Source organism: Pterocles gutturalis, unplaced genomic scaffold (assembly GCF_000699245.1).
Source record: "Pterocles gutturalis isolate BGI_N339 unplaced genomic scaffold, ASM69924v1 scaffold2007, whole genome shotgun sequence".
NCBI lineage: Eukaryota > Metazoa > Chordata > Aves > Pterocliformes > Pteroclidae > Pterocles > Pterocles gutturalis.
Genome location: NW_010112348.1, coordinates 6,647 through 30,131, shown reverse-complemented (window position 1 = coordinate 30,131; position 23,485 = coordinate 6,647). Strand labels below are relative to the sequence as shown.

Below are 23,485 nucleotides of genomic sequence, written 5' to 3'. Positions count from 1 at the left end.
TTCCCCACTAGTCACTCCTTTTCTTCTCCATCTCTGTATTCTACATTTCATTTCCTTTCTTGAACTTCTGTTCCATTTTTCTACCCCATAAACAGTGTTTTGCTCAAACCACTAGAAAGCAAGAGGACGTTTAAGTGTGGAAAGGGTGACTCTTAATCAACCCAGAAAGAACTCTGAAGGCCACCATCTTTTCATGTAGCCTGCTTTAGTCTTTTGTCTGTTTCACTCTACCATGAGTTCTCACTTACCCACTGTGCCTATATTTGCCAACAGAAGTCATGAAAGAATGGTGTAGCCAGCCTGGTATTTACGCAGTTGCCTTCCGGTCTTGCTGAAAAGAAAACTAGGTCTGAGTCTAGTCTTACGTCATCTTCTCTTGGATTTACCTTCTCTTAAGATTATGTCTCTGCATTTATTGGTTCAGTTTAGAAGCTCTGCCATTTAGACTTTCCCCAGAGCTAAGTCTACTGTCTGGTGCCATAGTGAATCTTGCATGCCTGTACATGTGGCAAAGAAAAACTAGTAAACATGTCCAAGTTGTAGCTGAGGAGAACTGAAGAGCCACAAAAGTCATGAGGGCTTCTGCGAGTGCTCTTGGCCACTAGAGAAAATAACAACTTTCTGAGAAAACCAGAAAGTCAACAAGGGAGCAACATGAAGTGAAACACAACGTGTTTTAACGGCACCTTGGCTTTAAGCTGAAAGAGGGTAGATTTAGATTGGATATTAGGAGGAAGTTTTTTACTGTGAGGGTGGTGAGGGACTGGCACAGGTTGCCCAGAGAAGCTGTGGGTGCCCCATCCCTGGAGGCATTCAAGGCCACCCTGGATGAGGCTTTGAGCAACCTGGTCTAAGTGGAAGGTGTCCCTAGCCATGGCAGGGGGCTTGGAACTAGACAATCTTTAAGGTCTCTTCCAACTCAAACCATTCTCTGATAATATGATGCTATGACTAATCCCGTACCTAGTCATATGAGATATGGGAAGGAGCTTTAAGTTATTCTGCTACTTTTTCAGGTTCCTTAGACTACATGGCAGATGTGTAAAACTTACTACTAAGTAACATGACCTGTGGAACTGACCACAGCATATCACAAGTGTTTTCTAAGACATTACTTTATTTGTTGAAAAAATTATTTTCTTTGGTTAAGAAAGGAATTTCCATTCTATGGGAAATGGCACTTACATAAAATCTATTTGTTTACATTTTCAAGACAAGGTAATTATTTTAAACTTTGCAATATACATCTCAGTTTTAGAATTTACAGGTGAGAATACATTTTTCACCTTACTAAAATCCTTAACCTTAGATAAACAAGACTTCTGATGATTTTCTGTTTTGTATTTACAAAACTAATACCCTTCTGTGAAGTATTTTATTAAAAAGGGCAGTTTTAAAGGAAAATCAGTTTGATTAGAAAACCGTAGATCAACTCTGAGTGTTTAGATTCAGTTTTCACACCTGCACAATGTTTCTTTTTGGCTGTTCACAGAAATAAGAGGACTGAGTTCACGAAGTGTGTGTTGCTATAGGAAATTATATCAGACCTGCTGTCTGGAAAGAATTTCTAATGAGGTTTGTCCCAATATTCTGTGGATCTACTGCATGAAATCTTAGTTTTTTGAACTATACTAATAACATAGGAGCTGTGGGCCATGCTGGCATCTTCTCAAAGGCAAACGTAATCAAATCAACTAACCGATTAACCACTCAACCAAAAAAAAAGCAGGTGAAAGGCAGAAATTATAAAGAGCAGGAAACATGTATAAGGAACAACCTGCTTACGACAGTTCAGATTTGGGAAAATTAAGTTCATGGGAACAGAAACCTTATTCTTAGCCCCTTACTTGACTCTGTTGTCCATACATATACTCTGAAGCTAGAATAAATATACAGAAAAAGTCCACAGATGAGGAAACTACTGCTTCATGTAGCTGACATTTTCTCCAGAATATAAAAACCCCTGACTGTATAGAATTGCCTATACACAGGACTGATTAATGATGTTTTTTGTTGAAGATTATTTACCATCCTGAAAACCCAAGTGATGAGGCAGAAATTAATTTTGACTTTTCGTATGAATCAGGACATATATGATCCAAAGCACACTTACTCAAACTGACTCTTTGACTGCATCTTCATTCATTAAAACCAGTGTCACACTTTCTTCTCTGAAATAACATAAACAAAACAACAACAACAACAGCAACAAAATCAAAATTCTCAGTAAATAAAGGAGAAAAAACCAAATCTCAAGATATCTGAACTATAAACTTTATATACATAACTGCTGTTGAAACACTCAGTGGAGATACAGATCTTCCACCCATAAAATGCCTCAGTAGTCTCAAATGCTCTTCCTGTTTGTACAGACTCTTTGTGAATCATGGACGTTATACTACCATAAAATACTGTTCAAATGGTAGTAAAGATTTGGATCAGTTAACATCAAAATCAGATTAATGACTGCCAAATTATTTCTGCTTTCAAATTGAGCTGCCAAAAATGCCTTCCCATGGCTATAATGAGAACTCTGTGATGCTTTTGCTCTTCTAGCAACCTGGACTGTGGGAACAGGGGATGAAGGCTGAAAAGCCTAAATCAAACCATTGAGCTCTAAGTTTCCACTTGAATCTGTCTGGAGTAATTTTTGAGATGGCTGTAAACTTAATTTAGGTTTTTTTTTCTTTTTTTTTTTTTTCTTTTTTTTTTTTTTCAGAGAACCTTCCTGATTTGCATTCCAATAATGTTAAGCCTCTACTTAAAAATGGATGGTAGTTTCAAAGCAGGATTGCTGATTTGATCAAAAGCACTGTTGCGCTTTACTTTCTATAAGTGATTTTAATCTGACCATACTCTAAACCAATGGATTTATTTTTTATCAGCAAAGGAGATGAACACTTCAGCTATATATACACACTTAGTGTTGCTTACTGTGACATTAATACTTTCTGACAATTGCCTCTCAGAATACTGTCAGCAAATTTCAGGCCTTTCCAAATCTTCCAAAGTCAATAGGGTACTATCCATTAATTCAAAGCAATTTTTGTCAAAACAACTGGAAAATTAGTAAGACAGTGAGATTTTTAAGTATGCATATGCACTTGTTTATTTAGTTCCTACATTCTTTTGAGTTGTTGAAATTTCATGTCTAGAAACAAGAACTCACAAAGGGTGAAAATGGAACGTGTAAGAAAGCACACAAAAGTCAGGAAGAATATTGGTTATCTGCTAACTAACAGGTGCCTCAATTTAGATGCTTGTATTTTAGGGCAGAGATTAAGTCTCTGTTCTGTGAGTAATAGGTTCTTGACATACACGTATACAGGGAAAAGATATTACCAATAGATCCAAATAGAGATCTATTGCTAATATACCCAATGACATATCCAAATATTTCTCATATAGCCAAATAGCCAAAAATACAATACTGTAAGAATATAACCAATATTCTGGGTTCAGAATGTTTTTCTTCTCACCTGCAAAAAACCTGTTCATATTCCTGAACAAATCACATTTCTTAGTTCTGCTTTTTTTTTCCAAATAAATGGATATGCTGTGTTCTGAGGTCAGACGTTTATAACGTGCATTTCCACACCAGCACAGTGCTCAAAGAAGGAGCAACCCTGTCCTCTAGAATAACACAATGCACAAGAGGTTAGGCACTATGTTTTACCCCCACGTGTCTTGTTTGACTACAAGCACCCTTTTCAAATGACAGAACAGTCATCCTTTCATTGGGCAAATGCTTTCTCAGGGGAGGCGATGCACACCACACTCCAAAAAGCTCTTCCCTAAGGTCTAGGTTTTCAGAAGAGAAGGAAGCAAAGTTATGTTACCTCTGCGACTCACCTAGTTCTGCTGTTCAGGAAATAGTCATAGAAATGTAGTAATAAGCTGAGTAGAACAGAAGTGGCTTTACAAAATATTTTTAATATGGTACTTTGTTTTAGAAATGTCTCACTGTAAATATGTCTTTTTCATCCTCTTTTCATGGCCTGCAGGTAAACCCAGTCTTCTAGTTGTCCAAGTTACTCAGGATGCGCCAATTCCTGGGTATGCTGGAAGTAATGAAGCCTCGGAGAAGAAACTCCTGCAATATGTGTTTGTGAAGAGACGTGTATGTTAACACAGGAGACCCTCTGCTGAGGGATGAGGATGGCGTCCTCTACTTCACTGAACAGGTGTGAGACAGTTTCAGGTATAGCACAGAGTTAACAGTGAGCTTGGAAGAAATCATACATAGGCAGGACTGGATGACACAGATCAGACTTTAACATGATTAATATCAATTTCATTTTGACAGAAACACTAAGGATCACAAAGTCCACCAAAGTTCACACCAACACAGTAGAATTTTTCAAAGTTGAGTGAAACTGCACTTCTCTTTCTTTATGTTTGGGGTCTCCAGTGAGATGGCACTAAATCTGAAGAGGATTTATCGGTTTACACTCTTCAGTTAAGAAAAATGGTAGTCCACATTAAAAGCAGTGCTCCATCACATATAGCCATGTATAGAATAGAAATTTGTTAGCTAATACCTACGTTTCTTCAAAAAATGCATTCAACAGGTGGAAAGGAGAAAATGTTGCCCCTGTAGAAGTTATGGAGGTCATTAGTATGATGGATTTTGTCCAAGAAGTTAATGTTTACAATGTAAGTATAAAAAGTAAGACAGACCCCATAGTTTGGGAGTATAAAATGAAAATAATAATTTCCTGCTCTCTCTGTTCTTGCAACAGAATGCATACTTACATGGAAGGAAATAGATGGTGTCAACTCAGCAATTAAGGCTTTCCTACAGTGCTCTGAAATTCAGTTTCAATGATGTATTTAGTCAACATGCTGACATTTTGTAATGAATGGCGGAAACATCAGGGTGAATTAAAAGTTATGACACAGATGTGAGAAGTTATAAACCCTGGAAGACCTCTCTTAGGTTACAGACTTTCATCTGAAAAATGGTAAAACAGGGGGCATATTAAAAGATGGCATGTCTGAAACACCCATCACTATCTTGTAAGTACAGTCCTAGAAGATCCATGTTTTCTCATAATCGAAATGTTCCCAATTACTTATGGTGCTTCACTAAAATATACAATACCAAGCTGAAAAATGGTAGGCAACTGAATTACAAGATTAGATGGAAAATAGCTCTGATGATGCATCCACTGGTTGAACAGGTTGTGGAAGGCAAACTTTCTTGTGGTGCTGAACAGCTGTTCTGTGTTTCCTTTGAATGAAGGCAAGCAGAGTCTAGTATTAAAAGAAACTAGTCCTATGAAGAAGAAGCCATTAAAAGACAAGCCACTACTTAGTACTGAGAGTCACGAGACACAACGACTTCACAGAAAGAGGATATATGAAAATACAATGAACAAAAGGCCATACTCTGAATGGTTGATCAGCAGGTGGCTGTTAAATGCCAACATGTTCATTCATGAGAGATGGTATCCTCAAGTGCATGCAAATAACACTGTAATCTAATTTGGAAAGCTTATCTCCTTTTTATCTACAGTTGGAGCTGACAAGAACTCCTCAAAAGGCTATTGCTACCTCAGGCAGAGAATAGCACATGAAAACAAAATCTCAAGAGCTTAAAAATCACATTTGTTCTTGGTTGTAATGTTAATAAAATCTAGATAGCATAGTCTTTTATATTTCTGAATCAACTCGAGGCTCAGATATTGCCAAACAAACTTGATAGCCTATCACCAATTATACAACTGCAAGTGACTTCTCATTAAAAGGGAACATTCATCTGTTATCTTTCCAGTGCCTTGGCCATACCTCAAAGCTGCTCATTCATTCTGGACAGGTTTAACCATGGTGGCTCACTTCTTCTGATATAGATGTTTCCTCCATTCAGAACTTTTACTCGTGCTTGAATAAAGAGAAAACAGGAACTATGTCTGTTAACATATTTTTTAAGAGGGTTTGCTGCTTGTAATTTAATAAGAGGCTCTTGTCTCTAATCTGTCTCTTGAATAGAGTAGAACACACTCAGCACTGCTTACACAATGGACAGTAGCTACTAAACTTTATATAGACCAAGTATACTCTTATACATGTCTATGTCCATATTTTTCACTAGTCTGTGGACGTGCATCCAGGTTTGTATTGAACTAACAGTCACTCTAATTTCATTAGACCACTATGTTACCAATGTTAAGCTTGAGCAAGGTAAGAAGAAAACCTAGCATCCAGCTGCCAGCCATACAGAATTCCTAATAGAAAGAGGTCAGTGACATTTTTTAAAATTTAATAAAACCCCTAAAAGTAACTTTAATACTTCCAATATAAAGTATCGTGTCTCTTATACTCAATGATGTCTGAGAGGATGGGACAGGTATTTCACAAAAAATTTGCTCTGACCAATATTAAATCCCTCCAAATGTCAGAGAAGACTCATGTACATTCTTACTTGTCATAATACTTTCCAGTGTTTCTAGACTATGAAGGAAGAAGATGACAGCTATTGTGCTTAAACCTGACCAACCTTTTAATAGAGAAAGACTTTATAAGCATGTTGTGGACTTCCTCCCAAGTTATGCCAGACCACACTTTGTGAGAATCATGGTAAGACAATAAATTGCCTCCTATTCGTATTTATCTTCTGTCTGACTGGAAAATTGATCTCTACAATCACGAAATGCAGGAAGTCATTTACAAACAGTTTCAAGAATAGACACACAAGAGGGAATACTAGTCTGAATTATCGTTGCTACTATTATGAAGTTAAATGCATATTTTGTGAATTAAGCTTACATTTGGCTTTAAGGACCCACTCATGCCTAAAAATCCTAGATGTGATTAGTAACTTGTCAAAGCTGGATTTTGTCTCAAAGCTCTTCATCTTTAACCAGAGTGTTCTAGCCAATGGACGCCTAAGCAGCCGCATATGGGTAACATTACACATAATAGTGTCCTCTTATAAAAGGATTACATGATTAATTAAAAACCTTTTCCTAATATGGTTGCTTTTGAAGTTATTATTATTCACTGTCACTGACAAAGCATCAAAGAAATATCTATTTCTTTGCAAAAGATAGTAAGATACTTTACAGTGAAGATGTCATAATCTGAGAACTAAGATGTACCCACATGCTTTAGAGTATAAAAGCAGAACTGGGATGCAATTCTTTTCAAACATGACCTTAAAAGTGCAAGGATTACACCCCTTGCATTCTCCTCCCCACAGGATGACCTGCACCAGGACAGGAGAGCATGAGCTGCAAAGAGCAGGAAAGGGAGCCACATTACATTTTCTGAAAGCTTGTAGAAGACAGTTTTCTGCTGTGAGGGGAGCTGAGAGGCATTTGGCAGTTTTGCCTCTTCCTAAATAGCGACAAATGTCTGAAGGGCACAGAGTTGATTGAGAACAAGATGGGAACGTAACAGAACGAGTGAGACTGGAGAGGAACAGGAGAAAAAGAATGAAAACATTTTAGAGAGAAGTGTAGTTTTTAAGATATTTTAAAGAATTGAGGAAAGCTACTTTCTCACTAACAGGTTACTGTACCAAGTAAATGTATTTTCAAACGTAGCTGGCATAGGTAAGACTATCTATGGCGCCTCAGGACAGCAGTGCCCTCTGGTGGTAAAACCAATTTCATTAAAAAAACCAAAGCTATATCTAAAACATGTTGTTACTTTAAAAAACATCTTAGGGGAGGTTAAGAGGATGAATGCTGAACTCACAATTTTCTGAGTGGACAGAAAATTAAGTTCCTTCTGAAAAAAAATATGTACCTTGAGAAAGAGTTCATCTTAATCAAGAGTGACAAACAAAAACATGACATTGTCACGCAGAATTGGATTTAAGATAGAATCAGTCTTGACAATCCAGGGAGTGATTTCAGTTTTGCATTATTTGTGCTGTGTTTTGCTTTGTGTTTTTTGTTTTTGTTTTTGTTTTGGTTTGTTGCTTTTTTCAAAATTCATATTTCTGCATAGAAAAAATCAGACTTTATTAAAATAACATCAGGGGATCATTTAAACAGAAAATCTCAGCAATCTGTGTTCATAATATACATTTAAAATATTTAATACCTGTCTTTATTAAATTTTTAATCTTACCATTTGCAATTTTTAAAACAAGTACTAAGGCAAATTCATGCTAGCTATTTAATTTGAAGCAATCCTGCTCGGTAATGATTGCACATTATTACCATCTGGCAGATATTCAGTGTCTGTGTGAAATGTCTTGGTGGTCTAAGTGTGGTTCCTTTCGTAAATGCTGCCAAAAGAGAGAATGAACTGGCAAACTTATTAGCAGTCTTGGCTCAGAAGGCAAAGACTAAATGATCTGGGAGTTGTGGAAATGGAGTAGTAGCGTGAAGAGGAAATCAGGCATGGTACAGATCAAGAGAGAAAAACAAGTAAGAACAGAAAAGTGGCCTGCTTCAGCATGAGAACTAAAAAAAAATATTGGTTACACTGAAAACATGGTACAAGTAGTAACAATGATTGAGAATGGTATGTTTTAAACTCTTAATGTGAGCCACATTTTAAATGAGAGTATTTTATACACCATTTCTGCTCCCATACACTGACTATTGTGTGCAGACCAAATTGTTCATGAACTGGCATTTGAATAACTGCTGTACAGCAACTGCTAACACAGAAAAACAACATCTTGGTATTTAATGTCTTACATGAAGGTTAGCAGTTGGAAATTGGAGGAGAGCCAGTACTGTAAAATCAGCCAGCACTCCGCAGAGCATCACCAGGTGTCCCATAAACTACAGATGTTGTGACCAGTTGCAATAATGAAAGTTAAAGAAAATGCTTATTCTGAAACAGAAACTTGCAAGCTTGCTTGTGGCTTTGATTGAGAAATGAGTAAGAAGTAAAAGCTGCATTTAGATTTAGAGTTCACTGCACCTGTGAGTTAGATCATTCTGTCCAACTGAAGACATTCTATAGTAAAATTGTATGATCAATTTTATTCAGTAATTGCATTGTATTTCCACCGACACATGCTGAAATGGAATATTGCATTTTACTTGAATTATTTCTCTTTTAGGATTTTACGCAAATCACAGCAAATTTCAAGCATCAGGAAATGCATCTGGTGAATGAAGGATTTAATCCAGAAATTACATCTGAACCTCCGCATTTCATGAATGAACCTGCACATTCCTATATTCCTTAGACAACAGAGATATAAAAGAATGTGGCTTGCAATGAAATATGTTTATAAAGCATACATATAAAATTACAATACAGAAAGTAAATGTCAAATATACTCCTGCAATTATTTCAAAAAAAGCCATGCAATATTTTTTCTAAAAACATGATATAATCAAGTCAGTCTTACTGTGATAGAATTTGTCTCTTCATAAGAGAGAACCACAATAGTTACATGCATTGTGTAAGCTGCACTGCATCTGCTCATATAGTACTTCCAGGGCTCACACATGCAAACTTTTATTTACATTTCTCACTGATTCAAATTATTTTTGCCTAAGCCACCAGTATCTTATCTTAGTTGAATAGTTTACTCCTTTAGATCATAATACTGATCCTGCTTTTACAACATATAAATAATTAGATGTATAATGTCATTGGCCTTAATAAAATACAGAATGGATAGTCAGAAACCTAAGCAAACTACTGCACAAGTTCTGCATGTAGACTTCAGTTCAATGTTTGTTAATTGTATTATGTAATACTGAATTGCAATATTTCATGTGATGCTCAGTTTCAGATTTTTAGTTGTAGTATTTAGTAGTTATTACTTTTCACAATTTACACCAGAACTAACACAGATTAAACTATCTCCACAAATTCATGCCTGCTGGCACATGACCTCTTCCTTTACTTACCAATTGTCATATTCCTGGAAGAGAGTTCTCATGAAAACAGGACAGAAATGACTATGACTTCCAGCTCTTGCTGGAAGTGAACACCTCGAACCCATTGAAAGGTGCTATGAAGTTTTGCAGGCAGAAGCAGATCAGAGAATATAATATTGGCACACCTGTTGAATGTACTTTCCTTGACTGTACATATCTGATTACATTTAAAAATCAAGTCCACACTTATGTGAGGGAAAACCTCTCTACTGTATATTTCCCTGAATTCACGTGATCGCTTGCCTGGTGAATAAAATAGTTATTGCATTAAGATAATGCTTGCTCCATTTGGACCCTATTTTACAGACCTGCATGGTTAGCTTTTTCCCAAACATGAGACTTATTTTTTCTTGGTTTTCAGCGTGTGCTCTTATTACCATTGCTCATACTGCTACTACTGCCGTAATGCACTGAAACGTGATAACTGAACAAAACGCTACTGGTCTATTGTAGAATCACAGAACAGAAGGTGACTGCACCCCACAAAAGCTCATTATCTAACATAAGAAACAATTTGACTAACAAACAAATTCTGCTATGATTGTAAAGGCTTGTAACTCTTGATAAAGCAGCGTATCTCTCAAGATCCATCATGGTGCCTCTGCCGTTCAAAGTTACGAGACGTGTGCGTGACAAGACCTAACACAGCCACTGGAAATGGCCTGCTTGAGATCTAGTAGCTGCTAAATAAAACAAGTGTACAGAACTGGACAGCAGGCCATATCCAGCATACTACATATACCAATGGCACATTGACATCTCCCATGAGACACAAGGTTTCTGGGCTTGGAGTAAGATAAGCAGAGGTCCATGAAATAATCAGTCTCCCAAGTTCCTACTCTTAAGAACTGGCTGTTTGTGGACGAGAAAGAATACTGAGCACAATATGGGTTTGAGGAAGGTCCAAGGAATTCCAGTGGTAGGAATTCAACATGTGACTGTAGATCAGCCAAAAAATCTCCTTTGACTGAGGCAATGAACTTCTTATGGCTTGCTGAGAGCTCACAAGTTTTGGGCATCCTAGTGTCAAGAAAGGACGGGATCAGTAACTCATGGCTCTTTGAATATGGTGGTTTCTCCAACTACTTCTACTGTGGTCTTCTAACACATGAAACAATAGGGCTCACCTAGAACTCGTAGAATCACAGAATGGTTAGGGTTGGAAAGGACCTTCAAGATCATCGACCCCCCCTGCCATGGGCAGGGACACCCTCCACTAGACCAGGTTGCTCAAAGCCTCATCCAGCCTGGCCTTGAACACCTCCAGGGATGGGGCACCCACAGCTTCTCTGGGCAACCTGTTCCAGTGTCTCACCACCCTCACAGCGAAAAATTTCTTCCTAATGTCTAGTCTGAATCTACCCTCTTTCAGCTTATAACTGTTACCTCTTGTCCTCTCACTACACTCCCTGGTAAAGAGCATTTCCCCATCTCTCCTGTAGCCCCCTTTAGGTACTGGTGGGCTGCTATTAGATCTCCTCGGAGCCTTCTTTTCTCTAGGCTGAACAACCCCAATTCTCTCAACCTGTCCTCATAGGGGAGGTGATCCAGACCTCTGACCAATTTCGTGGCTCTCCTCTGGACTCTCTCCAACAGGTCCATGTCTTTTTTTTCTTGGGGGCCCCACATCTGAACACAGTACTCTAGGTGGGGTCTCATAAGTTGATACCTTATTTCCAATATGCCAACAATTTTCAGACCATGACATGGTATTGAGACAGCTCTGAATTGGCTACTGTAAGCAAAATAGTTGTATTTTTCCTACTGTCTTAATTTTTATAAAAATACACAGACATGCATCCCCTAAACATATATAACATTAAATTTGATGAGGACTATCTCTATAGAACTGCTGATACCAATACACTCAATTAAGTTTGCAACACTTAGGGAGCTCTCAAAAGCCCAGGCAAAAGTCTGGTCACCACTCTAGCTTTAGTTTTATTATGGAGATGTACTACAGAACACTGTCTGTCTGTCTGTCTGTCTGTCTGCTATTTCCTCTTTTCTCCCTTGCCCTTTTACCCTCTTAGTTCAGTTCCTTCCCAACATTCATTTTTCAGAAAAAGCTAAAAAAAAAATGAAGAGCACAAGAGAACAATTCTATCCCAGGCTGCACAATTAAAAGCCAGTAACTTATTCATTTGCACATATGCAAAAAAAAAAAAATATATATATATATAAAAGAACCTACCGTAAGCATAAAATATAACTGGAAGTATTCATACAATGTATCACAATAAATGTTTCACAGAGACACTTGAAGCCCCACAATTCATTAATTGCCTGATTTTAAAAGAAAATTAAAATTTATTATATTATTCCTATAAACTTGCTATCATTATTCATAGAAATTTGCTATCATCATTTACCAATCTCAGCACCTCAAGGTCTACAGGTGACAGTCATTTTTAGAAAGTAGGCCACATTTTGTGTTTATGAAGATATAGAAAAAGTTTTTAATATAACACAGTTTTGTAGGTATAATAAGGCACTTAAATGATAAATACTGCACCTAATATAGCATACTGCTTTCAATAAACTATGCCACACATAATAAATTTTACACATAATTTTATATATTACACATAATTTTATATTAACCATAAATCACAGTTAGCTGTAATATTAGAAGCTTTTGCCTTAAAAAACCTCATCTACTGATGGAAATTACTACAATAGTACTAAGGAATCACAAAACTAATTTGAAAGCTTTTTTTAGTAAGCATGTAGACACTACATGTAATTATATAGAATGTGCGTAGGGAGTTTACTGTAAGAGTGCTATCAGTACAGTCAGTCATTTCAGGCACCAGAAGATGGTGGCATTTCTGCACATTACTGGTACTTGCTTTCCTCTCTAGTGTTTCAATGCACAGACACTTACAAAACAGCAGTAGTCTGATTTTTAATCACAGAATGGTTGGGTTTGGAAGGGACCTCTGGAGGTCTTTTAGTCCAACCCCTCTACTCCAGCAGGGCTGCTAGAGCCAGCTGCCCAGACAGCTTTTGAGTATCTCCAAGGAGGGAGACTCCACACTTCTCTGGGCGACCTGCACTAGTGCTCAGTCACCCTCACAGCAAAAAACTTTTCCTGATGTTCAAACTTTTTCCTGACCTTCAGGAGGATCCTCTTGTGTTTCAGTTTGTGCCCGCTGCCTTTTGTCCTGAAACTGGGCACCACCGGAAACAGCCTGTTTTCACCACCTTTACACCCAGCATTTAGGTATTTGTACACAGTGGTGAGATCCCCCTTGAGCCTTTTCTTCCCCAGGCTAAACAGTCCAAGCTCACTTAGCATACCCTCTTATGAGAGATACTCCAGTCCTGTAATGATTTCTGTGGTGTACTGAACTCTCTGCAGTACGTACTCCTTGTTCTGGGGAGGCAAGAACTGGACACAGTACTCTCCGTGTGGCCTCACCGGTGGTGATGAGAGGGGAGGGATCACCTCCCTTGACCCACTGGCAATGCTGCTCCTAATGCAGACAGGGACATCATTAATTTTTAAAACTGCTTTACCATAATTATTTTCTAATAACAAGCATAATATTACAGAGTTCCCAGAAGCTCAGAAAAAAGTCTGGTCACTTGCCTGGTTTTATTCTTATTATGGAGATATATTACAGACCACTGGCTGCCTGTTACTTCCTCATTTCTTCCTCGCCTTTTTATACCCTACATTCAATTCCTTCCCAACATTAATTCTCCAGGAAAAGTTAAAATATGAAGAGCAAAAGAGAACAACTCTATCCCTGGCTACAAAATTAAAAGTCAGTAGTTTATTCACTTGCATTTATTTGCAGGCAGCAAATTATGTCTCACCCCACTTCATCTAAAAGTGTTTATCCTTAATGTTTTCTAAAAGCCTTAGAAAAGAAATTACATCTTCTTTGTTTTCAGTAAAGTTCAAAATTATAACTTAATCACTGGCTTAAGGAACAAAAAAATATACTAATAAATTTCAGTTCATCAATGGTAGCGCTACCACTACTTTTTTTAGCTAGCAGTACTTTTCTTAGCTACCATTACAAGTGGACTGCAAAATAGTCTTGATAAACCGGGGAAGCAATAAGGTGGAAAACATGGAAAGAACTAAATGCAAGAAGGAATGAATTGTACCTACACAAAAAAGAAGATAACTAATCAGCAACTTTTGAAGAGGAGGTTTTGTTGGTTAGAGCAATCAAATTAAAGTCCATGTCTTCCAAAGTGGGTACAAGCAGACCAACACTGTTCATTCTCCAGTAGGCTTTGTAAAGCAAGTTCCAACCACAAAACCATTGAGGTTGCTCTGTGTACAAAGTGGTTACAAAGTACAGTGGCCGAGATAATTTGACCTGCATGAAAGCTTGTTCCTTCTGCAAGCCTAACACAGTTACATTGCTTCCAGAACAGCTCAGAGCACAGAGAGGAATTCAGCTATGTTTGCATTCATTCCTGAAGATACAACCAAAAATGCTAAAAAGTAATTTTAATGCCCTCTAGCAGTAATAGCACATATCACCCACGTAATTAAGCACGCAAGCTGCCTCTGAAACTGCCAGCCTCTTCCTGCAAACGATAAAGTTTTCAAACCTGGGTGCTTTGAGTTGCACCTAAATTAGATGTCCACAGAACAGTGAAGCAAAAGTCTTCTTTAGAAGGACTACAATTTCACATGGGTCTCCTTTAATTCTCCCCTGGCCCTGCAAAGCCAGAGTATGAGCACACACTTCCATGAGCAGCAGCATAGAAGGCATCTCTGGGTGAAGAGCTCTCAATGCCTGAACACTGAACTAAACATTTCTGTCAAGGTGAGAAAAGAGAACAAGGCAGCTGGGTGTTATGAAACCCTTTCACACACTATAGAAACTGGCAGACTGCTGTGGAATATATGTTGTTGGAAGCTTAAAAAAAAAAAATAGCTCAGATATGCCCTCAGCCTCTGGCCAGGGTATTTCCAATAGCTTGCTACAGACTTGCTTGAGAACATCATACTGTTACCCAAAAAAGCAGCTATCCACTCATGATGGGCATTCACAGATCATGTATCTTCATATGGGCAGAAGGATTGGTCGTGTATGTTGTTCTAGTAAGCCGTATCTGTTGGTAAGGTAAATATCAGGAATAGTTTACTTACAGTTGAATTTCTTCTAAAGTGAACACGTACTAGATGACTTATTGGGTCCCCTCCCTGACCTATGCTTTGTAATTTTTATTAAAAAGCAGGAGGAGTTTTACCTCAGGACTGAAAGTAATCTCTTCTCTATGCATCAATAAGGTCTAGGTGACCTGCCAAAATTCAAGATCTGTAAGGTTGTTGTGGTAAGAACAGAAACAGATGGCTGAGTCAGGTATTTTTACATACACTTTCATCTGCTTCACAGTTAGTCTCCTCTTCCTGTGGTAACCTTTCTTTCATGTTTTTTGTTTCTCCTTAGGTACTTTCCATGATCATATCAGACTTCAGAATCTTGTCTGTTTTGTTGTATTGTTTCTTTCTCATATCAGCAAATACCCCATTCAAAACAATATCAGTAACGTCTCTTCATTTGTCATTTCAAACTTGTGTATGGATGACCTTGCTTTTGTTTTGGAGGAAGACATGCATTCAATTTTGAAAATGATATTACCTAAGAAACTTACTTTCGTGAAAGAATTCCACCAGGGACGATACAACAACCTTAAAAAAATAACAGTTGAAACTCGGTGTTCAAACCGGAGTCTCACCACCATTGTAAAAATTAATTGAAAATATTATAATAAGAATTTTTAGCACAGAAAAGCTGTTAAATATATATTTTACTAACCTATGTCACAGATGGGTATAAAATAAGGAGACCCTTAAAGAAATTGAGGGACTGAATATTTCATATGCAGACCAAAATGTCTCTGGCAATAGGAAAAAAGTCCTATAAAAGACAAAAAAATCCTAACACATTAATGATTTGAGCAATAAATAGCGAGGGCACTAATTTCTTGATTCAAAACTTCAAATCCTTTTAGCTGCAAGGATGTCAGGACTTTTATTTGCTGATAATGCTGCCCTTTTCTTAAGATCTGAAGAAAGCAGGTGATACTTACATGCTTCTGCCATGCCAAAAGTGGAAAGAAATCACCTTTGGAAAGAAGTTCAGAAGAAAATGTGTATGTCTATGAATACGTGTGCTACAGCTCTATTTACACAGAAATGTACTACAAGTGAGTAAATTTGTATAGGTTTAATGCTGCCTTGCGTTAAGCTTATGTATCAGTAAAAAGGACAGAAAGACGTATCTATGATTTGTATGTAAGCAAACTATTTGGCAAAGACTTGTCCAATTGTTATTTTTGTGAACTTTTGAGATTTATGCTTCTGAGGTTTAGAGTTTGTTATTGCCACTGATCATTTTTTCCAGTATAACACTTGAGTGCTGATCAGATTCTGCCATCTGTTCCACACAGCAGCTGAATACATTTCCTACCATCAAGGCTGCTGCCCATGTCAGGGGCATGCACATAACAGTCCTGCAGCCTGCAGAGAATTCTGCTATCTGGGCTGGTGTGCAGCACCACAGATTCTTCATTCTGCCTTTTCTGTACATGATTTCAGTTGTGCAAGAACCATTCACACCTATGAATAAATCTGAGTTGGAAAGCAAGTGAATTATTCAAAATAGTCCCTGGGATACCATCTCAAGGGGAGCATACATAAGAGAGGGAAGGCATTAAAAAGAAAAACCAAACTTTCCACTGACTCTTTTGGAAGAAATAAAAGTAGAAGTTTCTTAATATCCAGCCATAAATCTTTGGAGTCTTGACAGCTAAGAAGAATAGGAATCTGGAAACCTTGTACATCCAGAAACCTGGGAAGTTTTTACCCTGTGCAGATATTAGGCAGTGCAGGAGCTCCAAGCCCCAGGGCAGGCAGGTAAACAGACAGAAAGCAGGCTAACGTTAGAAGTTCAGGAGCAACTGAAGTGTTGCATGGCACTCCAATTCATGTTCTACATGCTGATTTTAAAATATCTCAATCGTTTTATGTGGCATTGCTAATTTTATCTGGCATTGCTAGTGTTTTTTTAGGATTAAAAGAACTTGTTGGTTTGTCTTCTTTGACAGGACTAGCTAAACTATAAAATTTTTACACGTCCAACAAAGTCAACATCTTCCAACATTTTCTACAAATAGGGGTTTTAATTAAAAGAATACTTACATAAATCAAATGAGGGAACTCTGCTAACTGTTGGCATATTACACAAAACACCTTGCTTTAAATCAAAAGCAGCACAAATACAGATCATTTTACAAGATCAAAAGAAAACATAAAACTCATTAGCAGAAAAATTTATTTATATTGAGGAGAAAAAACTAAAAGGTTCCCTTGCATCTTTGTTCAAAAAATTTGTAACTGTAGTTTTGAAATATACAAATACATCATATTTTACCACATGCATCACGACTGAGTTTTGCCAGTCAACATCAAAGTCACTGCTGCTGAAAATATGCTAATATCCTTCATGCACAGCAGCGAGGAACAGAGTTGAACAAATTTTAGTCCAAGTATTCTGAACTGTTGATGAGTCCTCATGCAATAAAGCAACATGAGGACCAGAGTTTGGTACCTAAACACACTGAAATTGGACAAAATAGAGAAGTAGAAGTTCTAAGATGAGGGATCATCTTTCCTTAGTTGCAGAAGAGATAGGCTAATCCCAAATGAACATAAAGAACAGTCTTTTAAAGTAAAGTGCTTGATACTGCTTTACTTTACTGACTCCTACTCAAGAATCACATTTCTATGATCTTCAGAGGTCCTACTGACAAACCAAAATTCTGAGAGGCCTCAAGTCAAGGAGTAGGGAAGGTGCTTACAAAAAAGTACGAGTGAGTCTTAAACAGTTCCATCTTTCTTGGGATATAGACAATTTTATCAAATTTTATCAAATATGGAATTTTATCAATTTCAAAATAACTCACCCAAGATTTCTTTCTAAAGCCTTGAAGGAATGTATCTAAACTAAACGATGTTGGCATTCTGTACTGTAAAATTGGAGTAATAAATGAAACAAAGTGTTTATAAAGCAATTCCTAGCCTTTTTAATAACACAAAATTTATAACAACATAGCTCCTGTTACATTTTACACACAGGTATACTGACATTTGTATTTATCCTTCACATAGGAACTATAAAATATCCCCAAAACAGTGGCTTTCTGAAAGCAACACTGATGTCAAGCTAAAAACATTTTCCAAAATAACCAAATTAATTTCAATTTTTGTCTTGACCATTATCATAATAACAATTACCATAGGCAGTTATAGGACCATTTAATAACAGATATTGGTACTGTTTTACATTGCCTCCATCTTAGAGGAGACATGGAGTGCAGCATGTCATTGGCCTGTCTGTCCTTCCTACTGCCCCTTCCCTCATGTCTGTCTTCTTTCTTGCTCCCATTGTCAGAAGTCTAAGGCAAAAAAATCCCAACCCTTGCTGTTTCACTGGCATGAGAGATCTTCACTAAGCTACTTAAAGAAAAGAATGTGTGAGAAAAGCGACTTACGGCCTGCCATGCCTCAGCCTGTGCTTTCTAGCCAGACTGCTGCAGTCACTGTTACCACAAACGTGAAACTCTTCCACAGTCTGCACTTTTTCTTCCTACAGATAGGCAATTCTCTGCTTTGCTCATTCCACAAGCTAATCAGGCACAAGCTTTCCTGCCTTAGCATTCTGTAGCAATTGCAAAAGCAGCAATTGCAAAAGCAACTCTTAAACTCATTTCCCTAAGCTATTATTTTTCAGCTACCATGGCTTACAGACAGATGGAAACATAGGAAGACATACTAACCACAAATTACTCCAGTCAGACCGTGTTGGCTGTCATCTTTGTACATCTTTGCATGGTCAGCTGACCTTCTGAAATTTTCCAGAATTCATTTTGCTTTCACTGGTAAGTGTAGCTGACTACCTCATGTTAAAGCAATTTTCAGTGCTGTCGGCACAGTGGCACTTGAACAGACAGCGTGCTAGCTGAGGAAATACAGAATCGGATTACCTCAGCATGTATTAGTATTTCACTGATCACTAGTACTCATGCTGTGAGGCAATTGTTAACACTGTTGAGACAGTACTAAGAAGCTGTGATTAGCCAGTAGGTCACTTATTAGGTAGTTAATGAACGAGGGTACAATACAGGTTACTAATGTTCATTACGGTAAGTCCCTTAAAAAAAAAAATAATTGGCCACTGCACACAGACATATCCTTGAAAATTACTTTTTCAACACCCTGGCATGAACGTTACATTTTGCAACAAGATCATTACTGTAGATATAAAAAGTTATTAAACTGCATCCAGCCAAAGTTTTTGGCAAGAAAATCCGTTTCAGAAACAAAAGCATAGTTATTTGCTCACATAATACTGATTTTTTTGTAAGTGTCTGTACTTGCCTTGTTGTTACCACTTTCTTCTTTTATTACTAGGCTAGCATTTGAAGATACCTACATATTTACCTCTTCATTTTTAAGATAACCGCTTAACAACATAGACACACCCCAGGCAGTTAGAAACTAAGAAAATGTACAATTTGTCTGAAATGTTCATGGCTTACAGCTTAGAAACACCATAAAAGGACACATACAAAAAAAATATTTTCTGTGCATGTGGTACTGATTATATCAAATAAATACAAAGTTAATGATATTAAAATATCTAATCAAGTCACTTTATTTGTTCCGATTAACTTCATGAAGTTTATCAGTCAAGGTGGTTGAATATGACAGATCTCATCTACATTTCATACAAGTTTTCTGAATTAACAAAAAGGATTTTTTTTTTTCAGAAAAATGTTTCAGAAAACTGCTAAAGACATGACACTCCAGCTGGAGTCAGAGAGCATTGTGGCTGCTCAGAACCTGTGAGAATCAAGTCCCAGGCAGTGCCACAATGGGCAACACTATCAGTAATTGGCCTTAATGGCTCTGACCCACAGTCACCTGAGATCTCCTCACCTCCACCCAAAGGCCCGAGAGCTCTATTTAAGCTCAGGCCTGGGCAATGACTCCTATCTGAACTATGTTGTCCTGTCCTGTGGAAGGACCTTGCTGTACCCTTCTGTCTTCTCCTATCTCTGGCCTCATCTCCTGTCTAGAGACACTGGATGGGCCTCCTCACTGAATGGACCCTGGACCTGATTCATAGGATGACCTGGGTTGAAAAGGACCTTAAAGATCATCTAGTTGCAACTCCCCTGCTGTGGGCAGGGTTGTCAACCACTAGAGCAGGCTGCCCAGGGCCCCATCCAGCCTGGCCTTGAATGCCTCCAGGGATGGAGCATCCACAGCTTCTCTGGGCAACCTGTTCCCTTCATCCCTGGGTCTTGTCTGGATCTGCTGGCAGACGGTACTATGTTGAAGTACCCCAGTCCCATCCCTGCTGTGTTCAGGTGCAGACAGACTGCCCTCTGGTCAGAGAGGGTACTACTGCCTGTATTGTGGGGATCCTCACCACATGTTTTGTCCCTCAGCTTGTTCACCAGCACTGCTGTTGCTGTTTGGTGACACTGACTATGTGACATGGAGACACAGTAACATGAAGGGGGAATTTTCTCTTCAGTCATCTCTCAAAGTAAGCTGCCTTGTGAAGCGGGAAAAGAGAATACCAGGAAAAAAGGGGAGCACAAAGAACATGTCAAATATGGCTTCAAGCAAGCCTGCAATTTATATGTGCCAGAAACTGTTAGTAGCTGTAAAAAAAAAGACACCAACTCAATACAGGAGACTTTTTGCAAGAACAATTTTCTTTATAATCGTATTTACCAGGATCTAGGTAGAAGATGCCTGAGGCAAGCCTCTTGCACCACAAAATGACTGTGGTTTCAGGATTCAAGAGAAATGGCCCAAACATGTGCGGAGAAGTACGAGTACCTGTAACAATCTTAAGTACCTAAAATTCTTCTCACCCTTGTCTGTTTTAAGTTGTTTCTTGGGCTTTCAAGGGATTTGTTTCCCCTCTTCATTCCCATACAACAGAAAAGGGGCACATGAGGAGAAAACTAATAAAATAATCAAAAGTTTTTGCTACTGAATTTAAAGAAATCAGTAGTTCAGCATATAACCCAGTTATATCAGATGACAAAGTATTTCTGAAAGTGGTGTTCCACATAGAAGACACAATTTCTGAAAACATAGGGACAAATTCAGAAATGGGAATACTAGTACACTGAAGCACTGCTAACAAGAAGAGGTCACAGTAACAAACTGTTGTATCAGCTCACATTGATAATACTATCTTCCCAGTCATCAGGTAAAATTTCTAATGCAATCAAACTACCAAATAATGAAAGCATAAATAAGGGATAAATGTTCTCTGGCATACTGTTTAACTCTGTGACGGAAATATGAAAGCTCAGAAAACAGAGGCAAGTTGAAAACTATCTTAGGCATGCCTGAAGGCACAGATGGCAAACACCCTGTTCTCATCCTTTGAAGGATGATTCTGGCAGCCTTTTCACCTAGAAATTCAACAGGAAAATAAAAAGACTGAATGCTTCCAACAGGTAGCTATTCAAAACACCCTGATCAGAAATATTTTTCAACTTCTTTTAAATTAACTTTGGTCTCCCGAAGCTCTCTCTCCCACAAAGCAGAAGAAAACAGAATGGAAATGCTAGGCATCTAGCTCAGAGATTATTTCTTAGAGCCAGTTTGTTGTATTGACTCACTGCTGCAGTTTTGCTCAAGATCTTCACACCGCAGATATGCTCCATGCCGTTTTGACACAGGCCGACATGCCAGAAAATTTCCCTGGCAATCACTGGAAGACTTTCTGCTGGACTTGTACGTTATCCTATTCCAAGCCAGGACAATATTACACAGATGTATGTTTTTATTACTTGACATCTCTTAAAAACTGAATTTGGATACTATGCTCTGCATTAGTAGTCTAGAGCAACAATTACAAGAATAACCAAAAATTAAGGTATGGAATGGCTGGCTATATGTTATGTACTTTCAAATCACCCATAACTTAAGTCAAGTTAAAATAGTGATCAATAAAACACTTATTTAAAGGATGTTAAAACAGTGGCACTTCATACTAAGAAGAAGCCTTGTTTCTTTCTGCATTCAGTTCACATCCCGTCTGGGTTTTCTCGATGCTTTAAAGACTTAGTCTTCTTGCATACCTTACACCTGAGACTGCACCAGAATATCCTTTCTAAAAGACTTATATTCAGATTCAAATCTTCATCTGACTCTTATTTAAGAGGTGTTTTTGATCTTTATCTACAAATAATTAGCTATCCTCAAGAGTGAAGTAAGGCAAGTGTCCCTTTGACAGGTCAGTGCCATTTCTCATACTTGATTAGCAAGGCAGGAGCTGTGTAAGAAGTAAAATCAAAATCATTGGCTTGAGTCTATCAGAGTAAAATGTGAAACTCTTCCATATCATTATTACATTTCACCTTAAATGTATAAATTGTCAACTAAATAATTTTTTTTTTTAAAGTGGGGTTTATATTTGAAGATTGGTGTCAGCTCTTATTTCAAATCACTTCTGGATGACAGTGAGCTGAGCCCCACCTTTATCTTTGCAGGATCCAAAAAACTCACTGGTGTGAGCTTATGCCATCAGCAGTCAACAAAGTCGTTCAAGGAGTGAGAAAAGATGAATAATTCAATTTACTTCTCTAGAAGGCTGTGGCTAATTTTTCCTGGAGTAAGAATACATCGGCATAACATAAAGGCAAATGGTTCCTAGTATGCACACAGTTTCACGAATTCAGGCAAAACTACAGATTTACCCATAGAGCTTATTCAAAGCAAATTAACAGACAATAATAATTTTTTTTTTTAAATGGTCTACAACATCAATAGTAAAGTTTTCTTTTAATAAAATTACATCTACCAGAGATGATATTTCTCTGCATCCCTAAAAGGCTGGCACAAGTCTGTAGTGTTGATATATTTTAATGAATGACTTGGGACAAGACACTTCAAGTAATGTAAGTATTTTAAATGAGTGTCCTCACAGAACCACAGAATAAAGAAGCATTCCAAAAAATCCTAAAAATGATTTTTTATTTCCTACTGAGTTATGTAAGATGTGAAGAGCTGGGAATTGCATTTTCAAGTTATATGTATTTTTATACAGAATTTCTAGATTGTATGTTTCTATTTTTTTTAAATATAAAAAAGGATTCAACTGATACTAAGGAAGAATTCAATAGTGGGGGACAACCTGCAAGATAATCTTCAGACTGTGAAGCTTCCTTTTCCATATTACAGCATTCTCTGGCAATCTGACAGGATTGTTGTAGTCTATTTTATGTCATGGACACTTCTTTCTTCCAGGAATTTCTATTTCACATTTTTCTGTGGTAGAATTAATCACTTCTAATCTAGAAGAAAAGTCACTACTTTAAAATAGCTTTAATCAAAAATTGAAATAAATAGTTGACCCTTCAAAACTCATGCTATTATTTTCCCTGGGAAAAAAACTTCATACATGTCAAATACCTTACTTGAAAAAACTTTTTTTTTTCCAAAATTGAAGTATTTCACTTTTTTGATACTTATGTTACTAAAATAGCTAATTCCCTTAGGCATATTAACCAGGTTCAGAGTTAATGCAAATACACATGCAACACTATATTGTGTT

General features: G+C 37.6%; 1 pseudogene; it reads left to right on the top strand.

Moving 5' to 3' along the window:
• Nucleotides 1-1,468: 1,468 nt before the first annotated feature.
• On the top strand, nucleotides 1,469-9,172 carry LOC104462142 (annotated as a pseudogene).
• Nucleotides 9,173-23,485: the final 14,313 nt, after the last annotated feature.